The sequence below is a fragment of the Podarcis vaucheri genome (genome assembly GCF_965113315.1).
Source record: "Podarcis vaucheri genome assembly, chromosome: 17".
Lineage (NCBI taxonomy): Eukaryota > Metazoa > Chordata > Lepidosauria > Squamata > Lacertidae > Podarcis > Podarcis vaucheri.
The window spans coordinates 13,304,217-13,329,789 of record NC_138755.1 but is presented as its reverse complement, the minus strand read 5'-3'; the positions used below and the strand labels follow the sequence as shown (position 1 = coordinate 13,329,789).

The 25,573-nt window shown below is 42.0% G+C and overlaps 1 protein-coding gene across 6 annotated transcripts in view; it reads right to left on the bottom strand.

Moving 5' to 3' along the window:
• The window catches only part of RFX3 (regulatory factor X3), a 112,878-nt gene extending 88,563 nt beyond the window's left edge, over positions 1-24,315 (bottom strand). For 2 of the 6 annotated variants that reach the window (XM_082204773.1, XM_082204776.1), the window contains exon 1: positions 24,011-24,315. The gene's annotated coding sequence lies outside the window, so the exon portion shown is untranslated. The remainder of the gene's footprint in view (positions 1-24,010) is intronic. The other 4 variants (XM_082204775.1, XM_082204771.1, XM_082204774.1 and 1 more) reach the window with 4 other exon arrangements.
• Between the last annotated feature and the right edge of the window lie 1,258 nt (positions 24,316-25,573).

Sequence of the window (25,573 nt, the reverse complement as noted above, 5' to 3'; positions counted from 1 at the left end):
CAAGATCCTACCTCCATCACTATTTTGTCTTTTAAAAGTATTTTGCCATCCAACAAAAAACAGGGACGTTTGTCCTCTGCTTCTTTGAGTGTGTGCATGCCTGTGTGTGTGTGTACACATACACACACACAAATTGTTAACCATTAAGGCATAAAATACATTTGTCATGGCTGTAACTTTTATTTCAATCTATTGTCTAAAAGATTACATTCACCAAAAATTCAGTGCTCTTGGGTAATTTTTTAAAAAGTGCACTTAAAATACTAATCCTCAGAAGAGTTAGCTGGAAATAAAGTAACACTGCCACTAGAACTTATTGCAAAGTAACTATGCTTATTTGGTACTGCAATGTAGGAGGATAACTTTGACGTTTTTAATTCAAAGCATACACATCTCCAGAAGTTTGTTTTTTTTAAGGCACTGAGTTGGATCCAGAGTTCACTTCTGTAAATGGGAGCAACTAGTTCTTTGTTCCTTAAATATTCAGTGGGACTGTACATTACTGAGAGATTCATTCCTAAACCAAGAATGGGAAATCTGTAGCCCTCAATAGGTTGTTAGACTCCAACTCCCATCTGTCCCAAATAGATATTAATGCTTTTGTCCTCAAACGTAACACTTAGGGATCTAGGCATAGAATAAAACACGGCTGCCTCTTTTCTTTCCACTCCAAATATACCACACCACTTTTTACTCAAATGGAGCCAAGCCAGGTTAAAGTATATACTTCAAATGCACTCCAAGTACCATGGCTGGATCCAGGTTCTCAGCAAGCCTAGGCTTGTAAGTAGCTTCATTTTAGTGTTGGTTAACAATGCTCAGTTAGCCCTGAAGCCGGGGCGGGGGGGTTGGTACACAACAGGGAAGAGCACATCCAACCCCAGTGTGAGCAATGAAGGGAAGTCATACTTCTTGTTCTAACATTCTCTAATCGTCAACATGTTGTTTTTCTGCAGAAATTTCTCCTGAATTTTGACGAGGGGGTGCCCCCCCATTCATTCCACTTGCCAACACCCCCCCCACTGCCCCCACCATGGTAACCCCATGGACCTTCTCCTTTCCACCTCTGTGCAACTACTAAGCCCCATTTTCACCTCCTGAACCCTATTTCTGAAGCTACTCCTCTTACATTCTGCATTCACTTTGTATGTCCATTTTCACCCCTTCAAGAAACCAAGTGTAATCCTAGCTGCCTCCCTCACTTTCTCCAGTCCTCTGGATTGCCACCCAGATTTCTTCCTTGCTTTCACATACATCCTTTGCAAACACCAAAAACTCTTCCCAGTTCCCTTCCAGAACCCTACATTTCCAGCAGTTCTCACATATGTATCACTCTTACCCTCCTTAGGGACTTGTCCCCATATCCCCCCTCGTTTATTCGAATGCCCCCTCTTGTTCCCCCACAGCACACCTGCCCTTGCCCTTCCTTTCAAATGCCCTCTTAACCCCAGACACTTTCACCTACACCTCCCCAATCCTTGTCCTCTCAAGCTTCCCCCAACCCCACTGTGTCACCAGTCATACAACTATCACACAGACACTTCTCTTTGCTCCTACCGCCACCGCAGGAGTCCCCTTAACTCCCCTTATTCACTAAAGATACAACCCATTTCAAGGACTTACCTTCCTCCCAGCTCCCTGTCATTCCTCCAAATGCCCCCTTGGTGGGATGAGCAACGTGATCAGCGTTCAAAATTAGCCCGGTGCTGATTGCATTTTGCGACAGGCAACTGGTCTTTTGCAAGATGTCCAGGTTTGGCACCTAACATCTCCAGCTGGCTACCTGGTGTGGCTACACTGCCGTGCCAGTCAATTGGTCTGTGGGGCAGCAGGGGACCAAAATACACACTACTTTTGGTGCTGCGCTGCTGCATGAATCACCTGGTCTGTGGGTTGGCACAGACTTCTGGTGCTGCGCGGGCAAGGTGATTCACACACATGTAGCATGAGGAGGAGGAAGCCAGTCAGAAGTGGCAGCCCATCAGCTCTAGATGCTACAACCACCATCTCTGGGGCCAACTGTTCCTCCGTGACTCTCCTGGGCAGCCCCTCAACACGGCTGTGATGGCCCAGCAGCAGGGGAGCAACTCTCAGAAGTCTGTTGTTGTGCTGTAGTTTGCAGCGCCATCTGTCAGCAGCCAGGCAAACTGCAGCATGACAACACTTACATTTCTATATATAAGTAAGATATGAATATATCTCATGCATACCCAAAATTTCAAAAACATGCTGTGGAAACTCAGTAGGTCTCAAAGTCACAGAAAGGGAGAGCTTTTAAGCCATGCTGAAATGCTTTTTCTCTTTGTTATCATATCTTTCGGCACCATTATACTCGCCAGAAAAGCCTTTAAAATTGTTTTCCTCCTTCATACATGCATGTTGAATTGCTAATTTAGGCCACCTCAGTATTCAAGTGGAAATGAATTTTTTTAATAAACAAACTACCACATACTCAGTATACAGAAAGCTGAAAAGCATGTAGTACTGAAAAAAACTAAAATGATAAAATAGAAAAACAGCTATAGCAAAACTACATTCAGTTGTCAAAATAAACCAGCCTTCCTCAACCTCCCCCAACTTCCATCAGCCCCAGCCAATATGGGCTGTCCATGCTGATGGAAGTTGTAATCCTCTGTTGGAAGCTGGTGAATGCCCAATTTCAGCTAGAGCGTGGTGGGCTGCCCTAAAACATTGGCTCAGGATTTCAGTGTTTAATCTAGGGAAGGGTCTGTACCAACATTTGACCAATGAGGAATTTGTCAGCAAATGGCAGAAAACCATGGCTAAAAAAAGCCACCTCTATTGGTCTGTCTCCCCCCCCCCAACTGTATTACCTGGGTTATGAAGGCGCCCCAAAGGTTTTAAAGCTAAGATTATGGAACAATGCACACAGTGACTTGCGATCTTGATCACACGCAGTCTGTAGTCCGCTGGCAGCAGGAGTTCAATATGGGTATGTCTTTGAGTTAACATCTTACATCAAAAACCTGACAGTACCTAACTATTGAAGGCTTTTCACCAAAGCCAGACTAAATGTCTTCCCCTCTGCAATGCTGGATGGTAGGTTGAGAGGAGTTCCCTACCAGGACAGACTTTGCTCGTGTGCTCAAGACATCGATTCCATAAATCATATTTTGTTGCACTGTGCTAAGTATGAGCAGGCCAGGGCTGAACTGATACTACCCTTGCTGGTGCCTTTCCCGGGAAAATCAGAGGCTCACTATGTCAGGTTCCTACTGGAAGACCGGACAAAAGCTAGAAGGTTGGCAGTGGCAAAGTTTTTATCAGTGGTTGCAAGAACAAATGAGCCCTATATTCTAAACAAAATGCTTGATTAACCTGGAGGTAGGCTGTATGAACTGTATATTGATTTGTAATGTTTTGTTGGGTCTCTGGACCGTAATAAAGATTGTTGTTGTTGTTGTAATCCATGATCTAATGGTCACCAGATTAAGGAGGGCTCTGATAAACCATGGTTTGTTGCAATGGAAATGGGCCACAGCAAGCCTCATGTTCATTTGCTTTCCCCTCACAAACAAAACAAAACAAAACAAAACTTTCTTCCACTGATGTGGCTTTGAGGAGGAGATTGCATGGTTTATTTTTGTTTTTTACTAAGAGTAGTTTAGCATTACACTTAGTTCAGGGGTTGGCAACCCGTGGCTCCGGAGCCGCATGTGGCTCTTTTATACCTTTGCCGCAGCTCCGGGGCGGATACTAGCGAGGGGAGGAGGCGCATTGTGCGCCCCAACACTCCCCACTGTGGCGGGTGCTGTACTGGCTGTGATGTCGTCACCTTCCCGTCCGCCCACTACATTGTAAGGGGCATGTACGCTGGTCACTGCATTGAAAGGGGGCATGTACGCTGGTCACTGTTTTGAAGGGGAGTGAAGAACACACACACAAAAAAAAGGTAACTTGTTAATTTAACATTTATTTCTATGAGGAGGAGTAATTCTGAGGGGTCAAACAAAGAAATAATAAAAAAGTGACCAAAAAGTTATTTTTATAATGACGAGTTTTGCGGCTCCCAGTTTTTTTTCCTTCGGAAACGGGTCCAAGTGGCTCTTTTTGTCTTAAAGGTTGCAGACCCCTGACTTAGTTAAAGCATGCTAGCTTCATAATCCATGGTTTGAAGATGAACTGTTTCAAACAAACCACTGTTAAGATGAACTCCAGTTCACTGGATTTGGATAAAACAACCAACTGCAATTAATAAAAATATGGAAACAAAAGCTTCCAAAGTCCTCCCTCGAGCCATACCAGAGGCAAGGAGGAAGTACGCAAATCTGAGACTTGCTACAACTTCCTATCCCGATAAACATAAGCATAAGGGTGCAAAGACAGAGCATTTAAATAGCTCCTTTTGCACATCAAAACAACTGTCGTGCACCAATCATGCAACAGTTGTCCTTACTCTTTTTCATGTCAATTGACAAGTTAAATTTCAGCTAATCATAGGCAATAAAAACCACATACTGGTTACTAAAAGAAACAAGGAAAGTGCTAAAACAATTTTTAATGCAGAAAAATTGATAAAACATTAATGTTCATTAACAAAATTTAAAAATTAATGTTTTATAAAATGTCAGCTTATGGTTATGAAATCTCATTTGTATAAATAGTCCTGAGGCTGTCTATAGGACTGCTTCTTTCTGCTATAGAATCTCCACTTCAGAATGGAACAACATACAAGCTGCACTGACTTAACAAACAGAACACAGCACACACAGTGAGCAGTGGTTTCTCTTTAATACACCAGCACACAAAGCTACTTCCTTGTATAACAGCATTCTCTATGCTCCTACAAAATTCAGCTTTCGTTCCCAATTTTGTACAAACTTGAATTAGATGTTAATCATTAAGGGGTGGGGAATCTGTGGGCCATTCTATATTATCTTCAAAAAAACAACAACAATCCTGGGAGGTAGATTAGACTGAGAGTTGCAACATGCCCAAGGCTGCTACCCAGAAGGTTGGTTTAGCAGGACCAGGCTAAACTGGGTTTCCCCCAACTAAGTCCAGTACTATCCATTACTCTCATGTTAGAACAATGCACTATTTGTATTTAAAACGGGGGGCATACAATAATAAATATCTATCAATTGTGTACCTGAATATATGTAGTTCAAAACACCACAACTAGGAAAAGATACTGGGCTAGAAAATTGCAGAAGAGAACAATGGTGGTCAGGAATAATAAAAAGTTTGAATAGTAAGTTAGACCGTTTTACTAATTTCTTTAGAATTTATACTGAGAGCCAGCAAAGTAGGCATACAGTGGTGCCTCGCAAGACGAAATTAATTCGTTCTGCAAGTTTTTTCTTCTTGCGAGTTTTTCGTCTTGCGAAGCACGGTTTCCCATAGGAATGCATTGAAAATCAATTAATGCGTTCCTAGGGAAACCGCCTTCAGACCAGGTCCGGGGACAGTCTGTCCCCCAACCTCTTCTGAAGGCTGGGGGGGGGGGGACAAGGGCTTTTCTTGCCACTGCCAGCCTTCAGAAGGCTGTTCTGAAGGCTGGCGGTGGGAAGAAAAGCCCTTCTTCCCACCTCCCGCCCCACAAGCTCCGGGGACAGGAGGGCTTTGCTGCCGACCACCAGCATTTTAAAAGCCCCTGCTATTCCGGGGCGATTTTAAAATGCTGGCGGGCGGGAGCGAAGCCTCCGCTGTCCTGGGGAGATTTTAAAATGCTGGCGGGCGGGAGCGAAGCGTTCGCTGCCGACCCCCAGCATTTTAAGATCGCCCAGGACAGCAGAGAAGTCTCCGCTGCCCCGGGCGATCTTAAAATGCTGGCGGGCGGGAGCGAAGCGTTCGCTGCCGACCCCCAGCATTTTAAAATCTCCCCGGGACAGCAGACTGTCCCGGAGAGATTTTAAAATGCTGGGGGTTGGCAGCGAACGCTTCGCTCCCGCCCGCCAGCATTTTAAGATTGCCCGGGACAGCAGAGAAGTCTCCACTGTCCCGGGAAGGCAGGCGGGGGGGAGCAAAGACTTTTGCCCCCTGCCGGCCTTCAGAAGAGGTCCAGGACCTCTTCTGAAGGCCGGCTGTGGGCGAAAGTCTTTGCTCCCGACCGCCAGCAATTTAAAACAGGTCCCCGGAGATTTCCCTATGGACTTTCGTCTTGCGAAGCAAGCCCATAGGGAAATTCGTCTTGCGAAGCGCCTCCAAAACAGAAAACCCTTTCGTCTTGCGGGTTTTCCGTCTTGCGAGGCATTCGTCTTGCGGGGTACCACTGTATGAGTGAAATATATAAAATCTAATGTTTGTTAGTTATTTTCATATAGTACCAACAATGTGCTTACAAGGACAGAAGAGAACATATCCCTTTCCAGTGTTTACAATCTAAGAAACAGAGGAGGAAGAGTACAGAAGTGGAAGCAAGAAGCAATATTGAAGAATAAGCAAATTATTTCTGTTAAACATTCACATCAACGATCCTATATACATACTTACTTGAAAGTAGGTCCCACTGAATTCTGTGGGCTTATTTTTCAGTAGAAATGAACTGTTAAGCTTAGTTACAGCAGGGCATAAAAACAAAACAGCAAATTCTGGGATAAAGAAAGAACTCATGGGTGTCATCTGGCATGCATCACCTCCTGTTTTACATTAGCCACTTTCTCCTAGACAGTTTCATTACACGTTTAAGAAAGACCTCCATGCCCTCCATCATTGCCGCAACTAACAATATCTCTAGGATAAGACTTCGTTGAATTGTAGGAGCATGCAGAGTACTGTGTATTTCTGATACACAGGTCTATCAACCTTTCCTCTGAATTCATTAATTTACCTTGTTATTTTTCAACTAAGTTTGTGCTACGAAGAGCAACCCTGGCGTGCTAATGCTACACCGTGTAGCAGCTGAGGGCCTGATTTAAACACAAAGCCAGCCACGTGGAACGCTGCACAGGTAAGCAATTTTAGCCTGCCTAGCATCACATTTAAATTGGGCCCAATTCCAGGGTAGTGAAGCCACATTGCTTATACTAGCTTTATGTTCAAAAACCTGACTTTCTCATTATATTGCACTTGAAGCTGAAAAAAGCTAAACGCTATACTTAGATGGGGGGGGGGGGAGTAAAATACATTTTAAAAACTTGGACTGCCAGCCTAATCATGGCCCCACCTGGATCCATTTTTATACATTTCATATGTAGAAGAAAATGTTCAAGCCCTACTGCAAATTGTCCTGTACAAAATATTGGTATCTATGACGGGCACTAACACATGTGAAGACCAAAACATTCACAGTGTAATCCTATGCATGTTCACTCAGAAGTAAATCACATTGCATTTAATGGCCCTTCCTCCCTAGTATGAGCTACGAGACTAGATATTAAATTGGCTACATGTAAGACAATTATGTTTCTTAACAAACTGGAGGTGGCTACTAAATCTTTAAAACCATTTGAATCTATGGTAAGAGGGGGCATGGTTTCTACTATATACTCCCTCTTATTAAACCTTCAATTTTCTCCCCTCTGTTTGGGAGGCAGATGTGGATAGTGAACTATGTTGTTCTCAAGCAACCAGCTCTGAAACAGTCTTAAGTTGTATAAAGATGTCCCATATGAAGCAAAAGGTATACTCATCTGCAAACCAGATATTATAGATACTTGTATGCTTATAAGGCTCAATTCCATTTTTATAAACCTCACATGATGTCTCCATGCACTTTTCAATACAGGTTGAATAAATATCATATACACCAAATTAACACCTCACCCAAAATGAAATAAATATTGTACAAGGCCTGGTAAACCTAACCAAAGTTGTAATCTATATTACACCGATTGAAGATGGCAATGGGTTGTAAGTACTAGGAAATCTATTTTAAGTCTGTAATCCATAGCAATGACTGGCACCCAACTAGGGTCTGCTGATCACCATTTTGTCCCAACTTTAAAATTCACAGGTATGTTGACTTTTTATCTGTTATCACAGTGATTAACAGAAGGAAACCTATTCTATGTATGCTGCAGTACTATTCAGAGGTCCCATAAAACTTAAGATCCTATCATACAATATACATTTAACATCTAGAAGGATACTGTCTCTGAAGAGCCTGTTATCTAATTCAACACATCACATTAAATGTAGTGAACATCAGGTGAAATGACAGACTAAAGAAAAGCCTACTAACAGCCTGCTTATATTCTTTAACTCTGGAAGCACTTGAGATTTCACCTCTATTTAAGTTCATGAATACTTAATGAATCTTACAGGTTGTGTCAACCTAAAGAATCAATGAACAAACAAACAGGCGATGGGCAGCTGACCAGGCCAAAAAAGCTGTGACCAACAGACCAATCAAATATTGTCAAATGCGAATTGCATTTAAAGATTTAAAGTATTAACTTATTTTATTTTAATCAAAGGGTTTTGCACTTATGTTAATTACAAAAACAAAATTAAGCTACTGCTATTGTGAAACAGTGACTTCAATTTTAAAAAATTGTAATGAACTAACTTAACACTGGATGTTAAGATTTCTATTAATGTATTTCATACAGATGTCAGTTTTGTATGGATACCTATTTTGACGTCTGGAGGACTTAAATATTTAACTTAAGATGCATGTATTGATAGTAAACTGATAACCGTAAACTGATAGTGTTTCTTGGTGTTTTGAACTGATAGTGTTTCTTGGTTACTATTAGTATTATTCAATGCATATATATTCTTCGCCTTCCTTTCTTTGTTAAAATTGCATATATATATTTTTAAAAGGTTTCCTATAAATGTGAATGATTGGCTGAACAGTTCTTCCATTTGGCTTTTATCTTGACAGACTAGGTCAGTCTACGGATACATTTTTTAAAGCAAATTAAAATAGAAAAAAGAAGGAAAGTAACAGCAACTATTACAAAACAAAAGCCATTTTAAATAGGCAGCATAACAATTCTTAAAGCATTATTAGCATCATGATTTCTTTGAAAATATGACAGGCAAATAATATGTGGTCAATAGCTAATATATGAGCAGTCCACTGCCTGGCATGGCAACCTAGTACAGATTTGAGAATTGTGAAACTTAAGTACAAGGTCTGGGTTTTGAAATTAACACAGAAGTAAATCATGCTTCAAGGAAATGACAATGTTTTTTACACACATTTCAAAAAAGCAACACATGTCTTATATTTCCACAATTCATGCTTCTCTCTTTTTTTTAAACACATCATATTAGCTTAGTTTGTCAGCAATTTATAACTGTCAAGTACCTTTTGAACATCATAGCCAAGACAGATTAGCATTTATGCCTGTGCAAAGCTCTACACCTGCAGAAGGTTCTTATTTTTTTTATTTTTCCATGCAATGCAATTCCTGGGTTGGGGCAATGATAAATACTAGAAACAAGCATCTCTCTCTCACTAAGAAAATGGGAAACGCCCATGCATAAATTCTAGATTACAGTTTATACTCCAATTGGATATAATGAATCCAGTTGTGCTGCCAGGAAAACAAAGTTCTGCTACCATTTTTCTAGCTCCTCGGCACAATTCCGAAGAGTTACATTTGGAGGTTGAGCCTCATGCAGAAATGGCCAAAGCAAAGTAGGTTGTAACTGCATCCAGCTTTTGTGCGGAAACACTTCCACTGATCTAGACAAGGGGGTGATGCCAGGAGATATTCAGCTAAAGTCACCTCCTGAGACTGTATGGGATCAACCCTATTCCAGGCATCTGGCCTCATCACTCAGTTACCAAATTGGTTAGGAGAACCTCAATTAGAAAAGGGCACTTTACACTAAGGACCAGGCCAATGAGAAGCCAAATTCAAGGAGAAGCCAAATGATACCTTTTGTTAACTGGTGGAAGACTATTGTCTTTCCTGTGTTTGGAAGCACCATTCCAGGACCATCCTTTGATACCTCAAGCATCTCTTCGCCCCGATTTATAACTCCTTGTATGGCCAGGATTCCCCAGAGTTCTCACCCATCCTCCACAAGTTCGAAAACTTCTTTCTTGACAGATCACAAATGGGGAAGTTGAGTATTGAACCGATTTTATAATGAATTGATTTTAGAATGCTGTATTATTTTATTGTTGTTTTATTGCTGGGGAGGGCGGGATATAAATAAAATATTATTATTATTATTATTATTATTATTATTATTATTATTATTATTATTATTATTATTTCTTCCCTACTTTTAACTTTTATTCTTTCCAAGTGTTCTGTTGACAGCAGTTCCCCTCCCTCCCTTCAAAGCCAAAAGACACACTTGATAGACATATCAGTCAATACACACCCCTCCTCTCCCCACCCCACCATGGTTAAACATTTAATTGCTGCATTGTTATATTTTCTCAACAAAACCTCAATTAAAAAAACAACTAAATTGTCTCCATTGCTACTCTAGTATCTTCCAAGAGCATTCATCTACTCATAGTAACTTATATTAATTTAATAAACCTATTCTCGGATCTTTGTTAATACAAAGGATGCTAATTATCAGACTGCTAGTTATTAGACTAGCCCTGCCAGACCCCCCCCATCAGCCTGTCCTTCAGGACAAGAGTCCTGGTCAGATTGGGAAGTTGCTCCCCTGCACATCATTTAAACCAAATTTCCCTAAGCATTCATATTCCAGAAGGACTTGTTTCCAAAATATGTTTTACAGCTATGTGTCCTGAGCAAGTACAGTAGCAAATGTTTATTTTAAAGAACTCCATCATAAATTATGTCCCTCCCACAAACTTCATACAAATTAGGCAAACTGATGGATTAGTTTTACCTTGAACATGAAAACCAAAAGCCAAAATATTTCCATGACTTATGGGTCAACTGCTAATTTTGTGAATTTAGCAAGTCTAAAGCCTCTGAAGTACTGAGATATAACAATTTCTTAATGTAGAAAATACTAGTTTTCAATCTGGATGACCCCTTATAGAAAAATAAATAAATGAAATAATACAAGAAACCTGGTCAAATTAGAAAGCTCCAAGTCTAAAAAAATGTTTTCTTCTTCCGTTTATGCAAGTTACAATGAATCAGCTACATTATGTCCACCTGCTGATTAAGCAAATTTAAGAGGGTATAAAACTGTACCTCTTTCTACCAATCTGCTCCATAAATGTTATTTAAAAAACCAAAAATCTTTTTAAAGTCATAGGAAAGAGAAGTGTTGTGTAAGCACAGCTATAAAATATTAGTATACCTTGAAGGTGTTTGGAACATTTACTGCCGATTTGATAGTTCTACTCATGGAAATCTTACATTAACTTAAGCAATGCAAAACCATAAACGTTAGACTCCCAAATTGTCTGTAGCTCTAGAGATGCACGTTGATTCATTTAACAGAAAAACTCTGCTGCAAAGCCTTCTTGCACTGGGGAAGATATACAGATGGCGCTGGAGGCGGAATGGGGAGCAGTGGCAGTGGGGTGTCAACAGAATCCTATGCTTTTACTTCAAAGATCATACTTGTGCAATCCTAAGGTAGTTTTAGTAATTTAATTTTCGCATGTTTTCAAGTAGGGTTATACATTTTTCTTCATTTTTCTGTTTTATCTTTTGTAAACTGTTTTGAGGTGTATTAATTTTGTGAAAATAAAGTAAACATCATCTTAATGTTACATCAACCAAAGATGTGATGTAGATTGGTGTTAGAATATAAGCTAGGTGCAAAATGGCTCCTTAAACTCGGTTACAGTTGCCAAAACAGAATGCCTAGTTGCCACTTTGGGGCCAGATGGCTTGAAAGTTGTATTTTTCAATATGACTTTTTCCTTCCTAAAATTCCTTCTGACTGTGTAGATAAAATATAACTGAGAATGGATGGTGGCACCATTGCAGAGATATAAGGAAATTGTCCGTTAGTGCTCTTCTGTGAACTTCTAGCGCAATTGTTCATCCAAACACACTAAACCAGAGAGTATAGGGCTTGCTGATCAGAAGGTCGGCAGTTCGAATCCCTGCAACAGTGTGAGTTCCCGTTGCTCGGTCCCAGCTCCTGCCAACCTAGCAGTTCGAAAGCACGACAAAGTGCAAGTAGATAAATAGGTACCGCTCCAGCGGGAAGGTAAACGGCATTTCCGTGCGCTGCTCTGGTTTCGCCAGAAGCGGCTTAGTCATGCTGGCCACATGACCTGGAAAAACTGTTTGCGGACAAATGTCGGCTTCCTCGGCCACTAAAGCGAGATGAGTGCCGCAACCCCAGAGTTGTCCACGACTGGACTTAATGGTCAGGGGTCGCTTTACCACCGCTTCAAAAGACACTGTGTGGAAATTCGACCTGTAAATTTAGTTTATAGTTTGACTTTAACCAATACTCGGAGCAATATATGTTCAGAGTGGCTGTCATTAATTTTTTATCAAAATGAATGTTAATAAAAGTAGTACTGTTCCTTGCTTTATAAAGCAAATTACAAGGATCACCTCTACCTGCATAGACTGAAACACTGCTAAATTACATTTCTAATGCACACATGCACACTCCTTTTTATTAAAAACAACCACCTCCTAAGAGGATTAGAGCTTTTTTTAAAGTATAAGAATGTGCTCTGAAAAGTGTGAGACTAATAAAACATTCAGCCAAGTAAAATGCTTCCCAAAGAAAAGTAAAACATAAGATTACATTTTGCTAATTAAAAATGCAGATGATGCCATTGCCACATGCTTTTGGCAGTCCTTTTGTTAGCCACTGGAAGTCCCAACACAATACATGAGAAATAAAAGTGACACCTGTTTCAAGCAACCATCTGTCCCTCACCAGCTGAAGAAACCAGAGTCTTTCCACCTAATCTTACATCTTCAAAATACCGAGCTACACTGCACCTGGGAACCCTTGCACAAATACTGCTCACATCCACCAGTGCTTAAATCCCATAAATAATGCCATCTACTGATTAATGTACATGTTGGGAAAACATTACTTTTGAACGTAAACATGCAGTTTTCTCCCTTTATTCTTAGATAAGATGAATAGCATCATTCATAATTAAAAAATGCACTTTGGGGTACTTAAAGTAAGCCTTTATTCCTCTGACAAAGAACCCAGCTTAAAAAATCTACCAACAACAGCATGCTATCTTCTTAATAGTCAGTTTGAAAGTTTGTTTTAGTTCCATAAATATTTCTGATTAATTTATAACTTGTCAAATTAAATGCAAGACAATTTCCCTCAAAATTAGCATTGAAAATAAGTATCTTAAATACTTTAAAAGCTTGTTCTTTTTGTTTGTTTCATATCAGTCTGCTGCTGTTAGAACTCATTTCTGATCGTAACTCCACAGTTAAAATATGGCAATGGCAAATTGAAAGTGGAAAAAGAACTATTTTAATATTGATCTCGAAAGCTACCAATTATCCATATCAGAGAAGAGCCCTTATTTTAACATTTCCTCCATTTTGAAAAGTCTGCTTTCTATCACATGTACTGTAGGTCTTAGATAATATTTCTTTCCCTATCCTCAAACATGTAGGGAACTTTTCTGCCACATTCCCTTGGAGATATTCTGGGGGCAACACACCAGTGGTTGGTCAGAGCCAGAGTTGTGGGATTTATTTGAAGGAATCATTCCATTAGGTCATAATTAAAACTATTTTTTTGAAACAAACAGTATTAAAAAGATGTTCTGCTAGTTGTTCACCAGAATTAAATGATGGCTTCATTTCTTCCCCCTTTAATAGAAGGCTGTGGAATTCAGGGATGCAAGGATGAGAAAGGAACCGGGGTCTGATAGCTCTGGGGACCATTTAAAATGAAGCTGAGGACCACATGTAGCCCCCAAGGTCAGAGGTCTCCCACACCTACTGTAGGCAATCAGGTCTTGGGCTTTTGGGTTCATTCCTCCACCTTGCCCTCTCCACACACACAGGACACAAACACTTGAAACGGGAGATACCACAATTATTAGAACACAAGATGTGATAAAATCATAGAACTGTAGAGCTGAAAGGGACCACAAGGGTCATCTACTTCACCCTCCCCCCCCCCCTGCAATGCAGTAATCTTTTGCGCAACTTGAGACTTAAACCCACCGACACTTGAGATTAAGAGTATCTTACTCTACCAGCTGAGCTATCCCAGCTGAGACAAGAGAGGGGGAAAAGATCCCAGTTTGGTATCCTGCCTTTCTGAAAGCCTTTAAACTAGTTTCCCAGTTCAGACCTCACAGGAAACTGTGGTTTAAACAAACCAGGAAAGGTTCGGTGAAGTTGGATACACAAGGGAAGAGATCATTATAGCTCAGCCAAACTAATGAGGGTCATGTTTTAAATTTTCAGAGATTATAACCATATGTGAATGTGTTTGTATTATATTAGCAAATTATTTTGGACCAGGATTTTTATTTTTTTATTTCATCCACCTTTCCTTCAAGAAGCTAAGGGGACATATTTTATTCTCTTCTCCTCCCCATTTAATCCTCATAACCATGTGAAGTAGATTAGGCTAAGAGACAATGAATGACCTAATGTCACCCAGTGAGCTTCATAGCTGAGTGAGGATCTGAACCCTAATTTCCCATGTTATTTCTATACCACACAAGCTTTCCCTCCCGCGCAATCTAAAATATTTCATTGTATTTTGGCAGGGAGGGAGGCTAACATTCACTCTGTTCCACCACAAAGCAGTGATCTAAATAGTTCTAGCCTCCCATGTTTTAACTCAGAGACATGTATATATAATTTCCCTCTTCAAAATTACTTCTCCCAGTTCACACAATTCAATTTTCACTTCCTAATGATGAACCAGGAGAACTCACTTGTGACTGTAATCAAATACTGCAACTCTACAGCAATTGAGAACTTTTAAAGATCAAGTCTATGGTAGCAGACTACAGGAATTGTAAGATTTCCAGGAAAAGCAGCACAAACAGCCTATATAACTTCCAAGACATTCAAATTCAGTCACAGATAGTTCTAGAATAGTAGACTTTATAAGGTGGTGCCTCGCAAGACGAAAAGAATCCGTTCTGTGATTCTCTTCGTCTAGCGGTTTTTTCGTCTTGTGAAGCAAGCCCATCGACGGATTAGCGCTATTAGCGGCTTTTAGCGGCTTATCTGCTGATCGGATCAGCTGATAAGCGGCTTAGCGGCTTAGAAATAGGGGGGGGGGGAGGAAAAAAAACCAGCAGGAACTTGCAAGACATTGTCGTCTTGCGAAGCAAGCCCATAGGAAATTCATTTTGCGAAGCACCTCCAAAACGGAAAACTCTTTCGTCTAGCGAGTTTTCCGTCTTGCGAAGCACCACTGTACTTTCATGATTCCACAAAAGTTAAGAGTGGAACAGGTGAATCTTACCAGCCTTATTTTGAGTTTCTAAAGTAACATTATGAAATGTTGACCCTCTGGTGGCAGATTGAGAAGGGAATGAAAACCACAGCAAATATCAAAATTGAGAGGTGTTATATAACAGCCTGAGAATTCATTAAAACTTTTACTAAATTTCAGCTGCTGACACTGATAGTTTAGCAAAGGTGACCTGCTCTTAGTATGTTTTTACACATGATCCTTCCAAAGCTTAGAACTTACCAAGTAGAATAATGATTCAAGTTACCTTAAAGTTTAGGAACACTAGAGATGGGATGTGGGCCACTTGGTGGACTTCAAAGTCAAGTGGGGGGCCCTTCCAGAAGGGGTCACGTCCTTAGATTATGATTTTGCAGATGTCATACGAAACATGCACAGGACTGGACTTTGTAACAAGTTGGCTCAGTTTAAAATAAATAAATTCTTAGAATTTATAAGCATAACAAGTTTGATGTTTTGATAAGAGTATATTAGTTAATCACTTTGCTGGTTTAACTTGTAGGTAAACATGTACAAAGTTGCATCTGGGAGACTAAAATAAGGTTTGCAAGGGACTGGCTGTCAAAATTAAAATTTGGAATTTATACAGCAAAATAATTTGTTGTTAAACATTGATAGAACTGTGTTCTGTATCTAGGAAAGAAGTTACGATAATCAGAATTTAGAATTTAAAAGGATATTAAGCACAGATATAGCACTGGCTCCTTTTACGTGCGCCAACTGCAGAGAAAAACAATTTAGGATGGAAGTCCAAGGCAGAACATGTATGCAGGGAAGCTAAACTGTAAGCAAGCACAATAGGTGTGTTTACTCTTTACATGTTGCAGAAGTTAAGATTAGGCACGTAAAATAATAATTTCTTTCTTTCTCTTTTTCCTTCTTTTGGTGCATGATTAAATTTTTAACTTTCTTTCCTCTTCTGATTTTGAGTCCATAACTCTATTGTTTGTTTGTTTGTTTTAAAAAGAAGAAGCAGGGAGCAGGAAGGGGTAGGTCTAACAATGAACTACCAAAAGTGATTATTCAGACAATGGCAGTTCAGTTCTGTGTTTAGCCATGGCACACTCACTCTCTCCGACATGTCTACTCAGAAGGCAAGTATGTATATAAACTGCAGCCCAAATTAACATGCAATGTATACCCTGTTGGAAGCTACTCAGAGTGGCTAAAGGAACCCAGTTAGATGAGTGGGGTACAAAAAAAAAAGTATTATAATAATTATTATCATCATCACCATCATCATTTACTAGATGAAGACCAAGTTGGTATCTTTACTGTATTTAGCTATCAAGATCTCTTGGACTTGTTTGAGTCCATTCATTGTCAGTCCAACCTCCTACAGGCACTTAGCACAATCCCCACACGTAGAGCCGAGTACTTCACAATCAATCTGTTGCACACATACAATCCCACTCACTCCCCCTCTTTCGACATCCTCCTAGTTTCATTAGCTTTACACCTCCTCAGTATGGTGGCAGTCAGTGTTCTTTTGAGAACAGATTTTACTCAAGAAGAGTCAATCTGGCCCTAAGCATATGTAGCAGTATACCTTGCATTTACTTAATTGGTTGATTTAAAACTGAAATTCGAGTCTTAACTAAAATATATTGTTATGAACACAGGTTGTATTCCAGCAGCATCCTTGCACAAGCAGAATAGACCTCTGCCAGCACAACAGTACTTCCCTTTCCACCCTCCCATATCTGCTCCAGATTTGTACAATGTTGGATTATAATGACCATGACTGTTTCATCAAACAAGGAAAGTTAAAATCCCTTCAATTTTCTAGATTTATTTATTTATTTATACTATTTAATCCAGTAGAAATGGTAGAAGGCACGTTACAGGAGCAAAAAATGATAAACAGGGCAGCACTTCAGATGATAAACATTAAACTGTTGCATCATGAACAGTTTCAAAAGATTTTTTGAACCTTATAAAGTCCACCACATAGACCACATTTATGCCAAATTTAATGTGACTAAGACGAATCATCTTTATTTAAAGTGGTTACCTTAAGGTTTCATAATGGTAGGGTGCTGTTTGATGCCTCTCCCTGACCTATAACGAGTGCTCTCAGGCTTGTATATTATACAATATTATTCTATTTTATTCTACCTTTTTGAGTAGCACCTTGTATTTAACGAAACGCTAACATTTCCAGTAATTCAATCACACTGTTAATCCTTTTTGAAAATGTATAACTTGGCATTTACATGACGACTTTTTTCTGAGGCTCAAGGTGACTTTTAGCCATCTTTAGCCGAGAGCCACATACCTTGTCAATCATTTCACTAGCTTCGCAAGTCATAGCCCACAAATACACTTACATTTACTATACGCAAACATACTCATGCAAAATATCTGATGCACACCGAGAGCTGTAGGAGGTGGTTAAGAGGAAGATTTTGTAAACTGCCTTGGGAATGCTGGTTGACCACTGATGGAGAAAATTTATCTCTTATTACTAATTACTGTATAACTGATTTGTTACCCAATACAAAATGCCTCTAGGCAACTAACATATACAATTTAAAAACCCTATCACATTTAACAAAAAGAGAATTATCTAAAACACACAGAAACCAACAATAAGCATGATGATCATATTCCCTCCAAAGCCTGTGAAAAATATAAATTTTGGGGGAAAACCTCTAATTTACAAAAGCACCCCAACATGCAGAAAATTCCTACTCATCTTAGGTGACAAAGCAAGTAACTTTTTCTACCATAGATCTGATGCATGTTCAACCCAATGTAAGCTCAGCAAACTTTAAAATGTATGCATGCACAACTTGCATTGGCTTTTCACATTAATACATGTCAGTTATTCACTAGACTGTATTGACTTCACAAAATAGCAGTATTCTAGAATTAAGTGGCCATATGAATCCAAAGACATAGCAGATAGGATAATAATGTAAACTTTCTCTCATAATCATTGTCAAGTAAAAGATAATTTAAAAACAGCAAATTCTAGGAGAATATTCTTACTTTAGTGCTTGAGTATGCAGTTCTGCAAGCCAGTTATACATTAGTTGGGTGGTGCTGGAACAATTAAGTATTAGTCTATCCTATGCTCCAATTTACAACAAATCTTTAGGATCAGGCTTTTAAGACTCCTACCTTGCTTTTTATTTATACCACATGGAAAAATCCATTTAAAATATTGTGAACATGAAGAGAGCACCAGTGCCTAAAATCCAAAGTTTTAATGAGGTTATAACACCAGATGAATTTAAATCCATCCTTAATCACACTTTTTCAGCTATGTACTCTAGGCTGCACGTATTTTTAAAAATACCAACTGTTCTTGTCAGGACCGGCTAGCATAACATCTGCTATTCTGCTGGATAAGTCATTAGGAATATACAAAAGTATAATGAATATACAGGAACAATTTTTTAAAAGTAAGTGGAAAACAATGTGTTAAATAGTACTTGCAAAAGAAATGGGGGGTGGGCAATAACAGAATCAGCATAATCAAGCATTAAATGTTCATATAGTTTCTCAACAAGAAGGCCTCAAATGCCTACTAACATTCTTTTTCCTGCCCAAACGAGCAGCTCCCAGAAATCAAACTCACTTATGAGAGATCAGTACCCAATCTGTGGTCCAATGTACCTGTATGCATCATGGCAGTGGTACAGAGCTTCACACAGAGAGGGATTTTCCATTCTCGCCCATAAAGACAAAATAGTACACCCCTGATGTATGCAACTGCACACAGAGCATTTCTCACCCCTAGAACAGAGTTTTAAATACTGCCACTCCCCAATTATGCTAAAGGGTTTCTTTACAGACACCATGATCATATCAGAAATGTACCTGCAACTTGCTGCATGATCTCACAAATAGCACATTCACAATATAAACATTAACAAAGAAATAACAAGACTACAGCAAGATAAATTTAAGTTAGGTGTCTGGAGAAAAACATCAAAAACTATTCAACGATGGAGTAAGATACTTGGACAGCTTAAACAATCCTCTTGGAGATTTCTAAGTTGGACATTTTTATTTTTGAAATGCTCAAAGTATAGTTTATCCTATTTCTTTTCAGAATGATAATCTAATGAATATTATTATTTAATCAAAATTATTTATTTAAATCATAAAAGTGATTTTAAGCGGCTTACACAAGGGCTGTCACATTCCTGCAATGAATGTATGACTTTTCTCTTAAATTATTCAGAAGTGACTGTCCCATAAAAACCAGACCCCACTTATAATGTCCTATTGCAGATGTCCCATGGTGCATTCCCATCCCACAGTTGTTTTATGGCTCTTTCTTCCACATCACAGGACAGGTCTACATGCCGCAGGAACTTATCTCCATTAGGCTTCCAGGAAAAGGAGCAAGTGAAAATGGTATAGGAAGCCAGGAGAAATCTCTTCCACTTCACTGGCCCAATAGATACTACTAACTGGACTCCACCACTCAGCATTCCTAGCTACTGCCACAGACTGGGCCTGAAGGCAGCTGGAGTCCAATAATGGCAGAGCTACAAGTCCACCACCCCTACAGCAGCTTCCTTCTTGTAGATGGTGACAACCAAGACCCAAATCATAATTACAATGTGTATTGGAGTAGCTATTTTGTATCCTGTGGAAGGGGACTGTATCACTTCCAGCAGGCTCCAGCACAGGTGAAGAGCTAAGAAGAGGCTAACAAGATATGGAAAGATCAATGACCTTGGCCTACACAAAGGAGAAGCAACTTTTTGCTGCTGCTGCTGCACACATGCACGCACGTACACACACACACACAGACCCCTTCCACCCAAGTGAAGTCCTAACCAGTAGTTGCAGAACTGAGGTTTGAGGGAAACGCTGAGTATTCCTTACATGGGAAGAGCAATCACTCTCTGAGTAAGCAAGATTCAACTGTTTCCCCCAAGGTTTGAAGTTACAGCTGGTGACCCATATGGATGCAGTGGTTCCTCTTTAGTGTGAGGCACTTCCGTAAACTACCCACTTTCTGTCAGCCTTCTCCATTCAAGCTGAACCAATGGGAAAGTGATGCTGCTCCCCTCCACAAAATTCCACAGCAAGCCAAGGATTACTTGAATACAGTGTTAACTGTATGCGCAAATCAGGTGCTACGTGATGCTAAAGAAAGGGCAAGAACTGTTTGCATGTCAGATGTACATACATGATAAAGGGTACAAAAGAGAGTGAATGTACTTGTGTGCATGTATGTATAATATATATGTAAGAGGGGGTAGGGGATATGCCTACATGTGAGACAATACAAATGCACCCTTATGTGCAGTTCCTAGTAACTGAACATTGGCTAGGCAGCCCCAGAAGAGTTTCCCCAGTTTAATAATAATATTAATAATTTATTATTTATACCCCGCTCATCTGGCTGGGTTTCCTCAGCCACTCTGGGAGGCTTCCAACAAAATATTAAAATACAGTGGTCTGTTAAACATTAAAAGCTTCCCTAAACAGGGCTGCTTTCAGATGTCTTCTAAAAGTCTGGTAGTTGTTCTTCTCTTTGACATCTGATGGGAGGGTGTTCCACAGTGCGGGTGCCACTACCGAGAAGGCCCTCTGCCTGGTTCCCTGTAACTTGGCTTCCCGCAGTGAGGGAACCACCAGAAGGCCTTCAGCGCTGGACCTCAGTGTCCAGGCTGAACAATGGGGGTGCTGACACTCCTTCATTTTCAGTTCTACTTAATAATATGTAGACATCCATATCACAACCATGTAGTATACAAACACGGCAGTAAATAAAAACATGGATCTTCGCTATAATAGTGGGTAAACATTACACTTCTCTTGGAAAGGGGGGTATTTATACCCTCAAATAGGTGCAAGCATCAGATAAGGAAGGAAAAGTAGGCCATTGGTGGGAGTACTAAATTTGGTTGGAAGCTGCAGCTCTCTTTAGTTAGGAAATTGGGAAATTGGAATAAGAACAAAAACATGGATTTAATATATGTTCAGATGCTTGTCTTTTGAACTATCATCTCATGAAATGCCCTTAGCTCTTGGGATAGAACAAAAACTGTACACAGTATCTCAAGAAGCACAGGAAGAACAAAAACTAATTTGTTTTATAAATACACAAGATAAATAAATTAAAATTGATACACACTCAGGGGTATGCCGGTCATGGGGGGGGGGTGTCAAGGAAGAAGGTTCCCTTTCTAAAAGATCATAGGAGGAAAGGGCATTTCTGATTCACAATGCCATAGATTTGAGTCTTGAGCAGGCAAACAAATCTACTCTGCCTCCTAGGGATCAACTCGGTAAGTATCAGAGCACCAATTCTGGTATCTTATACCTAGCAGTGATACCACAGGAATTATCTATGGCTAAGAGTAATTTAGCAACATTTGTGAACCTAAGTATCAGTAACAAGAATGGCTACTGAACCTGTCATTAGAAGACACAAATATTCCATTCCTCCCCTCCCCCCCAAAAACAACCCAAATCTGATTAGTTGGGGAATTGTAGTGGGTTGGGAAAGGGTTCCCTCCTTGAACTATCAGATCATAAGGTATCTTACTAAACTTTCAAGACTAGACAAATATCCTACCCTATTGCTTTCTGCCTTTGGAAGACTAATCTCGCTGATCAAGGACTGACTGCACTGTTGTATTAAATGTGCTAGAGAGAAGACAATCATCAGATCCGTTTCCTAGCTATAAACATCTAAAATAAGACAACAGGTGGATGCAACCAATAGGAGGAATGAAGAAAATCACTGTCACCCTAAAAGACTATAAACAGGTAAACTATATTCTGAAGTGGCTGTATCTTCTTAACAAACAAAATAATTGTATTCAATATTCACATGGTAATGTGTAATAGGAGAATGATGTATTGCTTCTCCTGTTCAATCTTCATTGAATTATCATGTACCTTTAGTATAGAAGGTGTAAGATATGTTTATGGAATAAAACTATGTGGCACACAAATCTCAATTCAGAAAATAGTCCCAGCTTTACCAAAGCATCAATTATCTAACCTAATCTGCTCTGCACTTGACAATTCAAGGAATAATAGACACTGCCACATTCTTCAGGGGTTGCTCTGTCAAATAAATCAATATATTTCTGTTGGCACTGCTACAAACAACAACCAGTTCCATGCAGGTTTCACAAATGTGAGGAATAACAATTATTAACAATTAAATTAGGCTTCTTTATAAAGAATCAACAAAATTTACAGGACTCCAGTTAGGAAACATTAGCACCTCTCCAAAAATCATAATAATTAAAAGCAGTGAAGTAACAAGACTTTTCATGTCATTAGTATCCATGCAGATCAATCCTATGCATGTTTACACAGAAGTAAGTCCTATTTAACTGAGTTAAATTGAGCATACACGCAGGTACAGACGCTTATAGTCTAAATAATACATTGACTCCAATGACTAGCATTACTCATTGAAAGGTGATTTGGGGCTATATTAAAAGGGAGTGGGGTCAGGTGCAAAGTAACTGAACATCAACAAGCAGACCCACTGAGGAAGAGGCATCACAAATGTTACCTTTTGTCCAGAAAGAAAAAGTGATTACCATATGCTCTAAGTACTAATCTGCAGATCTTAACTAACAACAAGAAAATGATTAAATGCACAGATATTTCAAGTTCAGAAGATTCATAATTTTTTATGGTTGATCAGTTTCACAATTTGGGGGAATTAAAAAGTCGCAAGTAAAAACAGTAAGATACCACTAAAAACTACATCAATTAATAAATAAAATTTCTAGGTACATGTCCCCCCCATTTAATTCATGCCCATGTTTAATAAGTCTCATAAATAAAATGAAATTTAATTTCTTTACGTGAGTGCCCTCTAATCCCAAAGCACCAGTTAATAAAACATAAAATGCAGATTCTCTACCAGCCACAGGCACACTCCAGGTGGGCAAGCTACAGTATAGCCAAGTTACGCACAGGCAGTCAATTTGGATTAAAACTCGAGCATGCAAAAACTGAATTTCTGCAAGATTTCTCCCACTAAACCTGTGTTTATGTAGCGAGGTGTTTAAAGCAGGAGAGTGATTTGCAGCACAAGGAGGGTTGTTTGCATGCCAATGACCAAGGCACAAGAGCAACCTGCTCCCCCCAAAGCCCAGAAGAGGTTAAAGAGGCAGCGAGGGGAGGAGGAGGAGGAGGATCAGGAGAGAAAAGTTCACCCAGAACCTCGCAACCTCGACGGGAGCCCGAGGCCCGCACACGAGTTCCGAGAGAGAGGGGGATCTGGGCTGCTGAATCCGAAGCGAGACCCGGAGGGAGATGCGGACCGCCCGCCGCTGCACCTGACTCCCCCCGCTACACCACCATCGCAGCAGCTCCCGAGGATCTCGGCAGGGCAAACAGCAGGCAAGTACCAAAAGGGGTTATTTCTGCATTGCCGTCGATTATTATTATTATTATTATTTGCAAACCCCACGCAGAGTTGTTTAGTTTGTGACCTTACTCCCCCCACACCCAATAAAAAACCCCACACCAAACCGGCAGGTCGAAGCAAACAAAAAGCTCTGATCCCCCCCCCCCCGGCGCCCCCTCCCTTCCCCCCTCCAAACTCCTCGGCGGGGGAGGGGGCGCCGCCGCGAGGAGGACGCCAAGCAGGCCGGGCGGAGGGGGGGGCGCCGCGGGGATTTCTCTTCCACGCGCGCGTCGCTCTCGCGGGGCAGCCGGCCTTCGCTCTCCCCCCCTCCCCGGGCAGAGCCAGGCCGGGAAAGGGAGGGGGGCGAGGGAGGGGGGGCGCGAGCGGCATATTCACCTGGGCTGAGGGGGGCTGCCGGGGCGCCGCCGCTGCTGTGGCCGCTGGCTGTGGTGGTGGTGGCGGTGGTAGTGGGCGAGGCTGAGGCGCCGCGGGGCGAGGAGGAGGAGGAGGAGGAGGACGGGGGTGAGGAGGAGCCGCGGCGGGAGGAGGAGGCGGCGGCGGCGGCGGCGGAGTCGGAGCGGAGCCGTTGTTGTTGGTGGGTAACAGTCGCCAGGACTACGGTGACTATGGCGCCTGGCTCTCAAGGCAACCGTTGCTATAACTCACAAAAGGGAGAGAGACACAGAGAGGGAGGAGACCAGCAGGCGCCGGCCCAGCCTCGCGCGCCGGAAGGGGCGGCGCCAAGACCCTGACGGACAGCCCGCCGCCCACTCCCGGGCCAGAGACGCGCGCGGGGGAGGGGGTTCGGCTGGCGCATCACCGCGCGTGCGCGAGTCAGCACCCGACGGGAGACCGTTGGCCCGCGCGGCGCTTGGCGCACTCAGTCCGCCCGGCAACCTTCTCCTCAGCGCGCGCGGACGCCCCACACTCTCTCCCCCCCCCCGCTCTCCGAGCGCGCGAGCAGGGAGGGGCACGCGACTCCTCGCTCCCGCCCGCGTGGGGGAAACCTGGCCGTCGTCACTTCCGGCCCAGGGGGGCTCGGGAGGAGGCAAGAGCGAGGCCAGGGCGGCGGCGGCGGGGCCCGGATGTGCGGCGGCGCGGCTGAGGCGGGAGGCGCCCGGCCGGCAGGAGGAGGAGGAGAAGCGCCAAGTTCGCGCCTCGCCGCTCCGTCCGCGCGCGCTCCCTTGGGGACTGGGGGGGGGGAAGAGGACGGAGCCCCTTCCAGGTGGGGCGGAGGAGGCGCCTGGCGCTTCCCTCTGAGGGAAGAAGGCCGGCCTGGCGGGGGGAGGAGGAGAGCAGCCTTCTCCCCTCTCCCCCCCCCCCATGGCAAGAGGCCCCCGGTAGGAGGAACGGGGTGAGAGGCCTCTGGGGCCCCGCCATGGGGAGGGGGCAAGAGAGGAGGGTCCCCGGCGGAGAGAGGTCTCTGGGATCTGCAGTGAAGAAGGGTTCTCTTCGGGGAGGGCCCCCCACGGCATAGCTGTCAACTTTCAGATTTGAAAATAAGGGATCAGCAGCATCGAAAATAAGGGATCAGGAGCCTCACCTGTCCTGGGGATAGTCTACGAGATATCTAACAATCCACGATAGCAGCGGGAAACAGCACTGGAATAAGGGAATTTCCCGTACAAAAAGGAAAGGTTGACAGCTATGCCCCTCAGGCAGCCGGGGCAGGAGACGGGCCCCAGCTTTCATAGGCCCCGCTGCCCCAGCCAGCCTCCCTGGCCAGACCAGAATGGGTCCTTTCCCAGGCCCAGAGGAGCCCTTGCAGCCCCCCCATGAGCTTCCTCCTGTGGCCCTGGCAAAGGGCCCCCTCCCGCGAAAGGCCCCAGCAAAAACCCCCCAGGGGGGTGGCATGGTCAGCAGGACAGCAGTACCTTGGTTCCCCAATGGCTTAGTTGCTGAACAAATTGGCTCCCAAATGCCGCAACCCCAGAAGTGAGTGTTCTGGTTTCCAAACGT